Source organism: Macrobrachium nipponense, chromosome 22 (genome assembly GCF_015104395.2).
Source record: "Macrobrachium nipponense isolate FS-2020 chromosome 22, ASM1510439v2, whole genome shotgun sequence".
NCBI lineage: Eukaryota > Metazoa > Arthropoda > Malacostraca > Decapoda > Palaemonidae > Macrobrachium > Macrobrachium nipponense.
Window position 1 is genome coordinate 29,338,670 of NC_087213.1, and position 16,897 is coordinate 29,355,566.

Genomic DNA, 16,897 nt, shown 5'->3' on the forward strand with positions numbered 1-16,897 from the left:
ATGTGTCCATTTCTTGTTTTTTTTTTTTTCATCCCTCATATATTTATGCTTTCCAGCAATTGGTGATAACATTATTTTGGAAAAGCAAAGCTAATGAATACTTTGATACGAGTATATCAGCTTGGCATGTAGACAATGCCAATGGATTTCTCAATATAAGGTTGATTGGTTCATTAATTGAAGTCTGGTATAATTCCAGTGACAAAGTCGCAATGATATTTGTCACATACCTTTTAAGTAACAAAAATAGGTACTGGTAATTATAACGTAAATAAATATATAAAACTATAGGTTGAAATATAATAAATCTTATGTATGTATGAACACACACACACACACATATAATATATATATATTATATATATATATTATTATATATATATATATATATATAGATCAAAATTTATCAAATGGCCGATGTCAATGCCCTTGTATGAAACATCTTTTAGAAGTCTACCTTCTAAGGAATTCAAGCTGCTGCTACTCTGGTGAAATTGATATGATAAATTATATCAAACAATGCGCTCTGTCATTTTCTTCCTGGCAATTGATGTATCGAGTAACCTGTGTTGTATGGAAGATGAGTCCTACGGCTTAACCTAAAGAAAACTATATTTCTATTGCTTTACCAACACTCGCTTGAAGTGCGAAGTGTAGGGTTAGCATGGCTTCTTTCGTCTCCTGTCATAAGTCTCATTCTTGATCTTCAATGTAAGTGAGTGGGTAAGATATAAAAGGTTGGTCTTGTGTTTAGGTAAAGTCTAAAGTCACGAATCACATTACCAGGTATGCTGAACTTTTACTGACAAAGAATTTCGTATTGCTTGGGGTAGGTCATATGACAATTATCCATGGAGTTAAACAGGCGTTTAACAATTCGGGGGATGGGAGGTACAGGGGAAGAAACGATATACCAACGTCACTGAGGGACGTCATCACTTTTGCGAATGTGTGGGTGGCTAAGACTGGCTTTAGCCTCATTTTCTTAAGTAAAAAAGTTAATGAAACGTAATTGGCAATGCACAGTATTTCCCAAAATTAAGCCATTGTATGAAGCGCTCCCTGCTTTGATATCATGGAAATCCATCAGTTATTTTAGGAGTTATTTAAAAAAAACACTATTACATGGCCTCTGGAAACGTTTAGTAGTCTGCGTCTTCACTAATCACTGTTGAATCCCCGTGGTGACAGCACTTGTTAAGCTCACTTCAAGATATGTTTCCGATTGGAAGAATTTTGTTTTGTCCTTGTGGGTCTACAGAGGAAGGAGGACCATGTCCATGAGTCTTTCATTTTTATAGTGTTAGATCTTAACTTTAAATATTTTCCCACTTAACCTTAAAATTACTAAAATGAAGGGAGCCTTCAGTTTCGAGGACTAGTGTGAAGGTCTTTCTTTTTGTGTGTCATTCTTACTACATTATTGTATTAGTTTCATGTCTTTCCAACTTTTATTCATTTCATACCTCAGTTTATCTCGCTTGTGGGAATATTGCCGTGCATTTTTCCTCAGTAGGAAAGAAAGGTAGAACTGTTATTCAATTTATGAGGGAGGTGGTTTGATGATAGGTGGAAGGGTCCGTCTCTCAGTTTCTCGCCTAGTCTTTAATCTACCTCAGTTATGTTCTAGTCTTCTCAGGTTATGTTCCAAGGAGTTTCCTTTGTGTACAGGGCCTGCAAAAGCTCGTTATTTTCATTCTGTAAATAAGCAGATAAATAAATGCTTTATTTACCAGAATGTCCGAGGTTTGGAAATTGAATGTATAATTTGGATCCCTCTTTTCAGTTTGGGGTAGTTTTACAATTTGATCCCACACTAAAGGAGAAAATAATCGCGGGTAGCCTTGATATGTTGCTTAATTAGCCTTATCCAATGTAGAGCAGTATTGCTATTCCCAGTAACTTGGACTCCTCGTTTCAGACTGATCAAGAAACAGGAGCCAATGTACAGGATCTGAGTGAAACTTTGAAAATAAACTCAAAGAAATCTTTGATTTCCCTAGCAAGTAAAAAAAAAGAACCATAAAGTGTTTCAGGAACTATAAAACTTTCCAAATTGGTATAGTACTGACTATTGAGGTTGAGAATTTAATTCTGGATTGCGAGTGCTAAGAATGAGTGTTAAGAAGCTTTTACATCGCTTTGTTTTATAACTCTGGTTATGCCGGCATTAGTCGTCAAAGAAAGTAAACAACTTTAGAAATCCATATTAAACTATTTTCTCCTTGTCGCCAGAGACTTCGTTGCCTTTGACAATAAATACAAAGCATGAAATATTCTTAAAAAGAAGTGGGTGGGGAAATAGCATGTGGTCAGCGACATTCGTGCTGACAACCTGGTAATTATTTTAATCTCTGATTTTGACTCGTAGTTTAATGAGTACAATTTTAATGACGTGTGCGTCAAATGAGTTTTCATGCACGGTTAGTAAAAGAAGTGCAAGCCTTAATAGTTGAAATAACTCTTCTCTCTCTCTCTCTCTCTCTCAGTTGTCATATGACTAAATAAACTGAGGTGTAACTTTACTGTGATACTAAGAAAGCTATTTCTATCTTTCAGATAAACACTCCCATTTGCAGTCTCTCTCTCGAAGTTGTTCCCGTCCTTCGACAAACACAGATGAGGAATCCGATTGCAACGAAGTAAGGGCCAAGGGCAATCCTGTAGATGATGATGGTTGTTACAATACATCTAATACATCAATCCTTAGCTTTCTTTTAACCATAGAACCTACTAATACCCTCGTGTGAAACTTCAGTTTTGGTGGCTGGGCAGATTGGAAAAGTTAATATTGACTATTTATAAGATAGTTTAGTTATTAATAGTTTTTATTCCCTTTTAGTTGTAGTTCTCACTAAATTTGAAGATAGTACGCTTGCAAACGTAAAGGTGAATTGATCGAATTCTTATTGTAATGCATTTCAAAAACGCTGAAAATGCCATTCCCTCAGATGCACAAATTTAGGAACTGAAAAAAATCCCAGAATTATTCGATACTTTCTAAGGGGTACAAAATATCAAAGTTGTTTCAATATTGTGAACGTTTTCTATGGGACAGAAACTATTGTTAAGTAGTATGACATATGAACGGAGGGATACCGTTAATCACTTGACCTTGCATCGGGCGGGGGAAGATTCCCCTAGAAATCTACATAAATACAAAGTCTTAATTCTAGATGGCTTTATAAATGTGATCAAAATCATAATATGAAACGAATTTCTGTATTCTGAGTGAAATGAATGGAGGGCACCTGGAAACTGAAAATTTTAAAGGTTGCTAAAACACTGACTGACTTCATGAAAATTTTTTGGGCGCCATTTCAGACGTAGAGAAGAAACATGCAAAGACTAACAGGGCTAAATGACGGCTTTAGTTCGACCATGATATTAGCCATTGTTTGTTTGTTTGTATGGTGTTTTTACTTTGCATGGAACCAGTGGTTATTCAGCAACGGGACCAACGGCTTTACGTGATTTCACTCTGAACCGTGTCGAGAGTGAACTTCTATCACCAGAAATACACATCTAACCCTTAAGTGGAATGCCCGAAAATCGAACTGGCGACCACCGAGGTGGCAGGCCAAGGCCATACCAATCACGTCACTGAGGCGCTCAAAACAGTTATCAAAAATAAGGGCGTGAAATGAGTTGAAGACCGTAATTTGAATAGCTTAGGAATTAGAAAGCGAAATACAATGTCGGAAGAGGAAGAGTTTTATAGCATTTATTCTTAAAAATTGCCGTAGGATATTTTAGGATATGTGAATCAGAACCTGAAAGGATGAGATCTGAAGAGTGGAAAAGCGCGAGAAAATGAATGCTGGCCTTTGAAAGTCACACTGTGAGTTTGCCAGTGATATTTCTTTCTCTTTATTATGGAATTTCTCGCAAGCAGTTAAAGTCGAGTTTGATAGTTATCGTCTTCTCTTAACATTCCTAACAGAAAATCACTAACGTGGCAAGGGTGTACTGTTTTAAGCGTTTTAACCATTCTTACATATGTAACGAGAGTTACAAGCAATGAACGCAGAAAAAAATTCAGTATTCCTCTAATTTACACAGAGCAGTTAGTAAACAGCAGTATCAGAGTCAAGAAAGTACGTGGCTTTTTAGATGAAACTAAAATACGGCTATAGAGAGAAGCAATGCTTTCCTTTTGTTTTTATTAATGCTCAGGATATTCCTACATTGCTATTGCAAGTTTCTCAAACCGTGGCTTAGTTTCGTTCTCCAAAGCAACTCTGATTAAATTAACGTGCTAACGCGAATGAGGTTCATCACCTTTACCGAGGTCGGTAATTGTCACCCAGACAGAAAACACATCATCATTTTATGCAAGCTTTATCCCAGAACACTTTCTTCAAACTGCTTTTCCTTGTGAAACATCCGGCTAAATTCCCATGATGTCTACGTCGTTTTTTCTACTCCTCTGAGATGGTGCGCAGCTGGCCCGTCGCATCCTGCATGCACGCCATATTTGACTGGATAAATTCCTTGAGAATGTGTGTAAATGTTTATCTCTCTCTCTCTCTCTCTCTGTGTGGATAGGGGCCAATTGGCAGCTCCACACGATAACCCAACCGCCCATTTTTCACATTTGATACAGTTTTCTGGCCAAACATGACACACCTGTGCTTCGTCAGGCTCCCTATTCTCCCGACGAGACTCCGTGTGACTTCTGGCTTTTCCTCCGAACTGGAAGTGGTCCTGAAATGGACCAGAATTAAGTCCAGAGAAGTCATCACGCAGAATGCGGCGGATCAGCTGTGAGCCATCTCGAAAGAGGCTCGAGTGCCTCAGTGGCGTGGTCGGTATGGTGTTGGAGTGCCACCTCAGAGGCCGCGAGTTCGATTCTCGGGCATTCAACTGAGGAGTGCGAGATGTGTATTTCTGATGACAGAAGTTCTCACTCGACGTGGTTCGGAAGTCACGTAAAGCCGATGGTCCCGTTGCTGAATAACCACTGATTCCATGCAACGTAAACACACTATTCAATCAAATCTAAAGAGGCTTATTCCTCCAAGGTTCCGGCTGTGCTTCCGGAAGTGCATAACCATTTGGAGAAATGTGTGGCAGCCCAAGGGGACAACTTTGAAGGAGATTGGTGTAAAATTATTGTACATATCTGAATATGAGTATTTTTTACGAATAAAGGTCGGATATTTCTTTAAGACACTTTCCTGACTAGGATCTCCTCATCTCTTATCATATGGACCAATCCATTTCACTCTTTTCCCCAGCCGCTAGACATCACATCTTTTTGTGACTTCATTTTTATTATAATTCATTATGATTCGTATTTTGGCAATGAACCTTGGCATAACGACGCCTTTTCAAAATCTCTACTTCTTTTCTAGCGCTATATATCTGTTGATTTAAAGTGGCATACAGACCCTCTGGAAGGAATAAGCTTTTGCCTTGCCTAATTCTATATTTATATTTAAAATTGGTCGCCGTTCCATCGAGTCTCTCACTCTCTCTCTCTAAAGAACCGCATTGTTTGACCTCTCACAGGACCTGCTCTTCTACCACAACAACATGTTCCACTTCGCTCTCATTCCCATTCTCAATTTGGGCATCAAAAATCTTAATCTGCGTATAGTTCGTAATCACGAGCTTAAAGCTTTTGGAGAACATCACTGAAAACCTGGCTTGAGTTTTTGAAACCTGAATAGAAATGGATAGATTTTGTGCATTGTGTTTTGTGAAGAGTTTGCCTTCTTACCTTTCTGGCAATATGGAACCAGACTACTTGCCTGACAATACATTTTCCTTTCTTTCCAGTCACCATCAGCTTTGTTTTGGATATATTGATTTCCAATTTTCCCATATCCATTTCGTAGAGAAGTGAGAGAGGTGTATTTCTGGTGGTAGTAGTTCACTCTCGACGTGGCTCGGAAGTCACGTTAAGCCGTTGGTCCCGTTGCTGAATAACCCCTGGTTCCATGCAACGTAAAAACACCATACATACATACAAACAAACAAACATATCCATTTCGTTCTTCAATCTTTTAAACTTGTTTAAGCTCCTTTTACCACCACCTTAACTGCATGTAACAGGTCCCAGGAGCCTTTTAATCTGCACTCATATTGTAGCTAATTCCGTCACTCGGATAAACAGGAAGAAAATTACGGTTGAATCTTGGTCAATACAAATCGGTAATTCTTAAAAAAAAAAAAAAAAAAAAAAAAATCAACTCTTCTACTGTGGCACAAGTAAATGGTTACCTCAGGATCTTTACGGTGTCGTCGCCTTAGGAGGATAGTGCCGTCAGTGGGCCTTATGGGGTGCACTGTACACATTACTTAAGGTTCTTTGCAGCGTGCCTTTGGCCCCTAGCTGCAATCACTTTCGTTCCTTTTACTGTACCTCCTTTCGTATTCTCTTTCTTCTTCTTACTCTCCAGCCTCTCCTAATAGTTGATTGATAGTGCAACTGCGAGGTTTTCTTCCTGTTACACCTTTTAAACCTTTTACTGTCAATTTCCATTACAGCGCTGCATGACCTCATAGGTCCTTGTGCTTGGCCTTCAGCCTAAATTCTATATTCAACTCAACTTTTTGATGCATCCCTTTTTTCTTTGTAGGTTATTACTGTCATACTTTTGTTTCTACTCTAAGGATTATATACATTTCTTTATAAAGTTTTCCTATGTTTTGGTCGCCTTACCGCTGAGTGAAATTTTGGCTCTGCATTTGCTCTTGAGTAAATCGCTTGTTATTACAAATGGTCCTGGGATTTCTCCTTTTGAGTTGTTTACAAGGGGCCATGTAAATTTTTATTATAGTATCTTCTGTGTCACGCTATTAGTAAATATTCTCCAATTCGGATCTTTTTTTTCTATTATTAATTTGATTTTCAGAATACTGCCTTGGTCGCTAAAAGTGTGCACGTTTATCTTCTCCATATTAATTTTTCGTAAACATTGCTTATTTCACGTCTTGTCTATTCTGAGATTTTAGTAATTCTTTTTTTATCTTTTGCTGTGAGGGTTTCCATCGTCTCTTCTCTGGTCCGTTTTCTTTGATTCGGCGACCAATACGCTTCCCCCCCCCCCACTCTCTCTCTCTCAATATTCCGTTCCTAATATTGCACCGCATGATAACTGATGTTATATTTTACTGATACTTTCTTGATACAATATGATTTTTTACCGCCATTTTTCATTTTCATGTTTATTATTATTTTGGTGTCTTCAAATCTCCTCATTGTGTGTTGTACTGAGCATACCTAGCATGGTCTAAGCAAAATCCTTTTATTAATACTGATTAAACTCATCCTAATAAAAAATGGGTAGTATTCAGATTCGTCGGCCAGGCCTCGTAACTCCCTCTGCCCGGGCCACCAATCCCTCCGCCAAGGTAAGTAGTTCCACCCAAAGCAGCTGACGTCAACCAAATATTTTCCATATCATTAGGTGCCACTTGATTTTGTGGTAGTTCTTTTCCTTATTTCCTGACAAGTATATAAGCGCTCATATTTATTCTAAACAGCCTCTCTGCCATTTCCTTACACTCTCCTATTGTTCCATCAGGTATGAGCTCAATTTTACTGAAATTACTTTCTATCTGTTTGCCCCTGCAATTAGTCTCAATCTCTGCTTTCTAGAGGAGCAGTTGTGCAGCAGAGAGCAGTTTATCTCTTGAAATAAAAGTGAAGTGAGCAGGACTCGTGACGAGGGATGTCGGAGGTGAGAGGTACCGAGGCTTCAGTAATGTTTGCTCATACTCACAGATAACGAATATCATTGATAAGGACAAGAAAACTAGGATCGTAAGGAGGAGTACGTGGACCATAGAGCTTAAACTCTAAACTCCTGAAAAGAAGTGAAAAGAAGACTGTCATAAAAGGTATTTCTATTTACAAGTAAGATCTAAAGGGCTATATTCCCTCAGCTTTCAAGAGTAAAATATAGCAACCACTAGAAGAAACAGGGCTAATTTTGGAAACTTATAAAATTGTAAGGATTGCTGTGTTTCGTTCTTACTGTGTTTTTTTTTTTTTTTAACAAGAGGCAGGCATTGCTTGCTATATTTGACTTCACTAAAAGGAAATACAAAATTTTAGTTGACTCTATATAAAAAGCATTTATAATAATAATAGAGGGTCCTTTCCCAACTTTGGAGTTTAGAGTCTGTTTCAGGTATTTCTTCTCAAGATCCAAATTTTCTTGTCCTTATCAGTGACATTCATGATTTGAAAATATGGACTTCATTTACAAGATATTTTTCTGACCCTTGACATCCCTGGCCTCGAGTGGTTTTAACCTGTTTTCTTTAAGAATTAAATGAAGGATTTCAATACGGGTTCATTGACTTCCCTAGTTAGTCTGGTCGCCTTTGGAAGCTTAAATTGGTTATTTTAGCTCGAGAAAAATGATTTAAATTCCAGTACACGGTTGAGGGAAATAAGAGATATATTAGATTTTGCCATTCATCACAAAACTTTCAGTGACTTGTTTACTTTTTTAAGAAATATTTGTAAAGGAAAGGTTACCAAGGAATGTATGTTTTGATTAAAAACCTATTCCGCAAGACTTCTAAGAATCACTGCAGGCGTCACTAACACTCGGTATCTTAGAAATCGCCGACGCCGAGGTCCAGAAGGAGTCAAAAAAAAAAAGCCTCAGTGGCGTGGTTGGTATGGGGTTCGCGTACCACCTCGGTGGCCGCGAGTTCGATTCTCGGACATTCCATTGAGGAGTTGGAGATGTGTATTTCTGGTGATAAAGTTCACTCTCGACGTGGTTCGGAAGTCACGTAAAGCCGTTGGTCCCGTTGCTGAATAACCACTGGTTCCATGCAACGTGAAAACCCCATACAAACAAACAGAATGAGTCAACATTCAACAGTGCATTGTAGGCATTACTTGGGGTTCTTTGCATCCTGCCTTCGGCCCTAGCTGCAACCAAGGTCCTTTAAATAGTATATTTAAAGGACCTTGGCTGCAACCACTTTAATTTTCATTACTATTACTGTACCTCATTTCAAATTCTTTTTCTCCAAACATTCAATCTTACTTTTCACCCTCTCCTAACCATTGAATCATAGTGCAACTTCGTTGTTTTATTCCTGTTACATTTCCTGTTACGTTTCAGCGGTGAATGACCTCTTGGGTCCCAGTGCTTGGCCTTTTGTTTAAATTCTCTCTTCAATTTTGTGAGTCGACACTTTACCTATTTAGACATTATGAAAGAATTGTGCATAAATGTTGCGGTATAATGAGTGTGAGATATGGTGGTGGAATAAGTGCCATTAAAAATGCCGAGTGTCTTCCGCAAAGTGAAAATGAAAACTTATGTTAAGATTATAAAAGTGAAATTACTAGTCGGGATTTAGGTTCTTTCGAAAAAGAGAGATACGATACACAGAAACTTTGAGTTTGCGAGGACGACGTAGAAATTTTTCAACGAATAGAAGACTTAGACATTTTTCAACGAATAGAAGACTTAGACATTTTTCAACGAATAGACAATGTAGAAAATTTTCAACGAATAGACAGAGTAGAAAATTTTCAACGAATAGACAACGTAGAAAGTTTTCAACGAATAGACAACGTAGAAAGTTTTCAACGAATAGACAACGTAGAAAGTTTTCAACGAATAGACTACGTAGAAAGTTTTCAACGAATAGACAACGTAGAAATTTTTCAGCGAATAGACAACGTAGAAATTTTTCAGCGAATAGACAACGTAGAAATTTTTCAGCGAATAGACAACTTAGAAAGTTTTCAGCGAATAGACAACGTAGAAAGTTTTCAGCGAATAGACAACGTAGAAAGTTTTCAGCGAATAGACAACGTTGAAAGTTTTCAGCGAATAGACAACGTAGAAATTTTTCAGCCAATAGACAACGTAGAAAGTTTTCAGGGAATAGACAACGTAGAAAGTTTTCAGGGAATAGACAACGTAGAAAATTTTCAGGGAATAGACAACGTAGAAAATTTTCAGGGAATAGACAACGTAGAAAATTTTCAGGGAATAGACAACGTAGAAAATTTTCAGCGAATCGACAACGTATTAAATTTTCAGCGAATAGACAACGTAGAAATTTTCAACTAATAGACAACGTAGAAATGGAGGACATAGGTTAGGTTGATTCTGCAGGATGTCTGTCTGTCCAGTTGTTTACACTATCACCAGATTAATATCGAAAGTTGCTCTTCATATGATGTACACACAATTGCAGCTTAAGTATAGGAATCTTAATGTTGAAATGAGAAGAATCACGTCTTCTTTGGTAGTGGCGATGTAGTGTGTTTAGCATGATAGTTTTATTAACATTAAGTGAAATAGTAACTGATAGCCTGTCGCGTGAAGAGATAGTAATACAGTTTTCTTTCTTTTACTTAAAAATGTTCAGAGCCCAATATACAGTGTCTCCAATTGCAATATTAAATGAGATCTCTTAAAACAATGTTCCTTAAATTGTCTTCTGTGCATCACTTCAAGCCTACCTTAGATTTTTTACTTTTTATTTTTACCTGACCAACCATCATACAACATTTACCATATATTCAATAACAATTTTTTTTTATCTATAGCCATACACAATACTTGGTCAACTCAGTCATTAACTTTCAAAAAATGTTTTTGTAATACAAATGCACCTTACGAAATAAGTTCGTCATTTTTAACTCCCACAACATTTACTTTATATATGTATTAAACAATAAAAATTTTCTTTGATCTGTAAGCATACACAATACTCGGTCGTTAACTTTCAAAATATTTTTTGTAGTATACACCTTAGGAAATAAATTCTTCACCTTTAACTTATAACACATATACGCCTTAGGAAAGTTCTTCACTTGTAATTTATAACACAATTAGTATGTGTAATCCCGCCCCCCCACCCCTCGCTCTCAATCTCTTGACTATAAAGGTTCTACAATGGATGCAGCATTGGAGAAGTACTTTAGAGGAAATAACTTTTGTGAACTGGGGCATAATTCCTATAAGGAACATTAGTAGTGTAGCGTTTAAGTAGTAGTCATTAGGTTTTTCATCCAGTACCACAATGCTTCCGTGGCATCTAAGCATACATATAGCACTCACAGGAAAGGTGAGGAAAATTCGGGAACACAGAGTTTTCGTCTATTTTTCAAGAAAAGATCATATTAAAGAAAGGAGGAAGGGTACTATACTGTTTTTTCATATAAACAAGGCATGATCCGACCTTCAGCTTACTCAGATGCGTGCAAGATTTTCCCCTCGCGTTAGTAGTAAGCATTGTTTCTAACTTTTCATATACATTAAAACATGTTACAATCTACACTCAAAATCTACAATCTACACTTGTTTCAACAACGTAAATTCGAATAAATATGCCATATTTTATTAAAAATATTTTTTTTGTACTGTTTAACATGCACATTTATTTTTCTACATTCTTATTCTAATGAACAAATCATAAGTATCCTATCATAAAATTCCTGTATCTTTAATTTACGTGAAACTCCTTATTCAGACCTTTTTAGGCTCTGCTATAGACTTTTCCTAACCCCCTTTTTTCAGACAGTTTGTTTTTGCCATAGAGCTTTCCTAAGGCCCCACCAACGCAACAACAACAAAGTAGTTGGTAGGCATACTCCCCGAGTAAGCGAAAATGCATAAGTTAAAATCAACTGTACAGTTGCCAGTTTTACAAAAGTAAGTATTACAACAACCAGCCAGTTATTATAATGATCAATTTGCAAATTATAGTAGTTTGTATATAATAGCGGACGTTTTCGTCCTACGAACGTAAAAGTTCTTTAAACTTTTAAGTTTCGTTTTTTATTACATTATCCATAGTATAAATCTCCGGGTTAAGGTTCATATCAAGTATACCAATGAATCCTAATACTTTTATCAGTTTAAAATATGGCCAGATGTATACAATAATACTTTCATCAGTAAAATATAGCTCGATTTATACGATAATACTTTTATCAATCTAAAATATAGCTCGATTTATACAATGTTGTCGTATCTTTCCAGAAGATTGATTGACTACAGTGATGAAAGTGCACATTGCGAAGTTCCAAGGGATCCAGCAGCTAAAGGAAAAACTTTCAACAGCAATAAGAAGAAATTACCTTGATTAAAATCTTCCCATATTTAAAGACGCTAAAAGATAAGACCAACCTGAGAAACCGTTGAGGCCAATCGTAAGCTCCGAGTGGTCATTGTGATATAGCTTCAATAGAAAATAGTGTTGACTTAATTGACAAACTGAGAAACGAAGGTTCTAAGTTTAAACTCATTAGTTTTGACGTGAATTCATTGTTTACAAAAATTCCCAGGTCCCATATCAAAACGTTGCCTAATATCTAGTATAGATATCCTTCGTGCTGGCTGACGAAAGTTGACGATATTCTCGCTCGCTGACTATTCAGTGAAAGGACTTTGGTATTTTTGAAGCGTTTAGATAATTGTTTCTCGTCCATTATATTCAAAATAGAAGAAAACTGTATTCCTTTTCTAATTGTTCTAATAACATTGCAATTTAATAATAAATCCACTCAAATTGTTAGATATGTATAGATTATTTCTCCATCCATCATTCATCCGTTAAATTAACTGTTATTTAATAGTATGTTCCTTACAGTATGATCAGAGTTTTTGGTGGGAGAAATTCCCAGTATTAATGTAGTTGGTAAAAGGTTATGTTACCCAACTTATTTCGTAGACGCTGCATTAAGGAAGACTAGAAAGTATATAAGTGGCGCAGGGGTTAAAAGGTTAAGGAAGCCTTTATACCCTCGTAAGACAACAAAGATAGCAGTTATTTCTAGATTACTGTCGATGAAAACGGGTTGTTTTTAATACATACTTTTCGTTTACTCGGGATTAAGCCTACAAACTGTTATTGTTCTTGTTGGGAGTTAGGAAAGGTCTATAGAAGAGCCTAAAAAGGTCTAAAAAGGGTGTTTCTCGTTGAGTAACTGAAAGTGCTGTTAAGTAGCTGGTCTACCAACCAATTCTGGTAAGTATGCGGTCTACCAACCAACTTCTGGTTAAGTATGCGGTCTACCAACCAACTTCTGGTTAAGTATGCGGTCTACCAACCAACTTCTGGTTAAGTATGCGGTCTACCAACCAACTTCTGGTTAAGTGTGCGGTCTACCAACCAACTTCTGGTTAAGTATGCGGTCTACCAACCAACTTCTGGTTAAGTATGTGGTCATACCAACCAACCAACTTCGGTTAAGTATGGGTGGCGGTCTACCAACCAACTTCGGTTTTAAGTATGGGCGGTCCTAACCAACAAACTTCTGTCAAATCTGTTAATTGGTTTTAAAATTTAAGAAATATAACCTAGATATGGTAACTGGGTAGTAGACCTGCCAACTACGCAAGAACATTCAATGGCTTTAAAATTCACAACTTACCATTTTAGAATACAATTGTTTAGGTAACTACTCGACATCCTTCAGCAGTTCTATTCATTCAGTCATAACAATTACCTTGTTTAGAATAACCTATAATATTTTAAAAGTTTAAAACCTTCCAAAACCTTTATATTTATAGTCAAATGCTTAAATTTTAGTTTACTGCTACTAGAGTCAGAACATTGCTTGGAAGTAACCTCAAGTTTCATCATGGCATGCTAAAGATTTCTACAAGATAATTGAAAGTGAAGAGAGTGCAGTTGATTTTTTAAGAGACCATAATCTGATAAAATCAATACAAGATGCTGATCCGTGTCACAAGTGTGGATCTGTAATGCAGCAAAAGAAAAGAAAAGGGATCGAGTTGGTGATTTTAGACCAATTTTAAGATGCCCAAAGAAAGGATGCCAAACCTCACGCTCTGTCAGGGTCGGAAATTAATTTTTTCATTACACAGATCTTAATAACCGTGTGAACTGCAGGTTAAAATTGTGAAATACTGGAGTTAATTTTCCATTTTATATCAGATACACCTGTGGAAATTACCGTCACTCTAACGGGGCTCTCCCAAGCCTACAATTATAGATTGGTTCAATGTGTCGTGAAGTATGTGGATGTATACTTTCAAAAAGGGAACAAATGATTGGAACAGTAGAGGAGCCAATACAGATCGACGAGGCCCGATTCGCAGGTCGAAGAAAATACAACCGAGGACGACTATTAATCGGTGATGCTGCCCGTCATCAGAAGACACCGATGCTTATATGCAGAATAGAAATCACGGAGCTAGAATTAGTGGACCCTGGGTGTTTGGCCTAAAAAGGGGTTTGGACTGCAGATACTTTCAAGATCATAAGCGCGATGTAAATACTGATACCAATAATTCAGAGGGAGTGCCAGGCTGGATTAGTTATTCATTCAGATGAGTGGCCTGCATATGGCTGCCTAAATACCCTTGGATATATTCATCAAACAGTCAATCACCAAAGACAATATGTGGATCCTACAACTGGTGCGCATACACAGGCAATAGAACGTTCTTGGTTGGATGCTAAAATTGATATTGTAAGAAAGAAAAGTGGTTTTCCTACTCATATGCTTCAATCTCATCTAAACTATTTTTGTTGGAAAGTACTAAGAAAAACTGAAAATTACTTGTTTAAATCCTTCTTTAAAGATATTCGTACGATATATGCTCAATAAATGTTCTTTGTTTTTCTTTCTAGATTTTTTTTAATCGTGCACGATAAATTCTTTTATACTTTATTTATGATGTTCGTACTGTAGACTTTTATATGTCCAATAAATGTTCCTTGTTTTTTTCTAGATTTTTTATGCCCCATAAATGATGTTATTTCTAGACCGCATACTTAACCAGCACCTACATACGGTGGGTAGACCGCATGCAGCAGGTAGACCGCATACTTAACCAGCACCGATGAAGGGATTTTAGGATAGGATATTTTATTTATTTACTAGAATGAACATGTAAAAAATAATGTGCATATTAAAACGGTACAGAAAAATAAACGGAAGCTCGGTGCCTCCGAATTTTTCCTTTCACCTTTCCTGTGAGTACATTGTGTGATTAGCCTTTCTGTTGTAGTGTAGGTAATACGGTTGTGATGTCGGAGGGTATGTACTGAATGTAGAAAATATAACTTATAAAGGGCACATTACTATACTGTGCCTTGGATGTATGTTGTGGCGTACTTTGCGATGGAGAAAACTAAACCTAAACAGTTCACAGAAGTCCCCTTAGCACCAAACATCCCTGAAAGCATAATTATACACAGGTCATGGAATAAATGCGTACTAGGGGAGCTAAAACTTTTTTTTTTTCCCCACATGTAATGGGTCGAGATTTTGTAAAGATTTGAATGGTCATCTTGTTCAAAAGTACTATATAGTACGCGTAACTTAATGTTTTTTTTCTTGTAGTAGTGAATAGCTTTCCTTGTGAATTTAGATAAAAAAAAAAACAGGCGACTGTAACAGGCAAACTGAACTAGGCTAGGTAAAAATTAGCTGGTAACCGTCTTTAATCAATATTTGTCTTTTGTGGTAAGGAAATTTAAGAATGTTCATGATCGATTTTAGAAATATCATTTGACAAAGTATGTTCATACTGATCGATTTTAGAAATATTTGCCAAAATGTTCACGATCAATTTTAGAAATTATTTGACAAGATTTTAGAAATATTACTTGCCAAAGAATGTTCATGATCGATTTTAGAAATTAAGAAAATTATTGATTTTAGAAATTTTAGTTATATCATTTGACAAGTATTACATATTTTTTGACAATGTTTATAATTTATTTCAGAAATTTAACGGTTAAAATATTATTTGCCAAAGTTCATTTCTTTTAAGGGCTTCGAAGTTAATGCTTAAAATATTTGACAGTTCATTTCATTTGCTCACTTCTTTTGAGGACGTCGTCTGTAAACACTAGATTTTACATCTCCGCCCCAGATTGGCCGAAATATTCGGCGGATTTGTCTCCATCCCAAAGTAGATCCCAATCTAAAGGCCTGTCCACACGAGCGGGCCTGATCGGCGTGCTCCGGGACTGACAGGCTTACCTGTGAATGTTGTCCACACGAGTGAGGCGATGGAGAGGTGGGCGTGCCCGACGATGTCAGTAGTGTGTTCAGTGGGGTACGATAAACATGGTGACTACCGCAAAGAAGATGATGATAGCGTAGCATGATAATTGCTTTGTGTGTGATGAAAAAGAAGAAAAAGAAAATATGGTGCAAAGAATGGCTCAGTAGAAGAAATGTATATGATTAACGTACGTCTGCCAGGGTCGAAGCTCAAGCCATCAGGGGGCACCATGGTGGTTTTGCTACTAGACCCATCGGGCAATTTGACGGTTTGCCCGTCAAGGGTGTCCGTTAAGGCCTGTCCACACGATCGGGCCTGATCGGCGGACTTCCCCTCTAACGGGCACACTTGACGGGCAAACCGTCAAATAGCCCGATGGGTCTTGTAGCAAAATCACCATGGTGGTGCCCGATGGCTTGAGCTTCGACCCTGGCAGACGTACGTTAACCATATAAATTTCTTTTACTGAGCCATTCTTTGCACCATATTCTCTTCTTTTTTATCACACACAAAGCAATTATCATGCTACACTATCTTCTTCTTTGCGGTAGGCACCATGTTTATCGTACCGCACTGAACACGCTACTGGCATCGTCGGGCACGCCCACCTCTCCATCGCCTCACCCGTGTGGACAACATTCACGGATAAGTCCGCCAGAATTTGCCCGTCAACCCTAGAGCACGCCGATCAGGCCCGGTCGTGTGGACAGGCCTTTAGAGGGGAGGTCCGCCGATCAGGCCGGTCGTGTGGACTGGCCTTAATAGAAATGGAAATATAGTTTTGATGTATTGGCGGCACCTGGTGACTGACAAAGGAGAATTAACTTGAACGTAAAAAGCCCCTTCCCCACACTAGGCAAATGCACGGCAGGCAGACGACGATCACGAGTATGGTCAAAGTCACAGTCGCT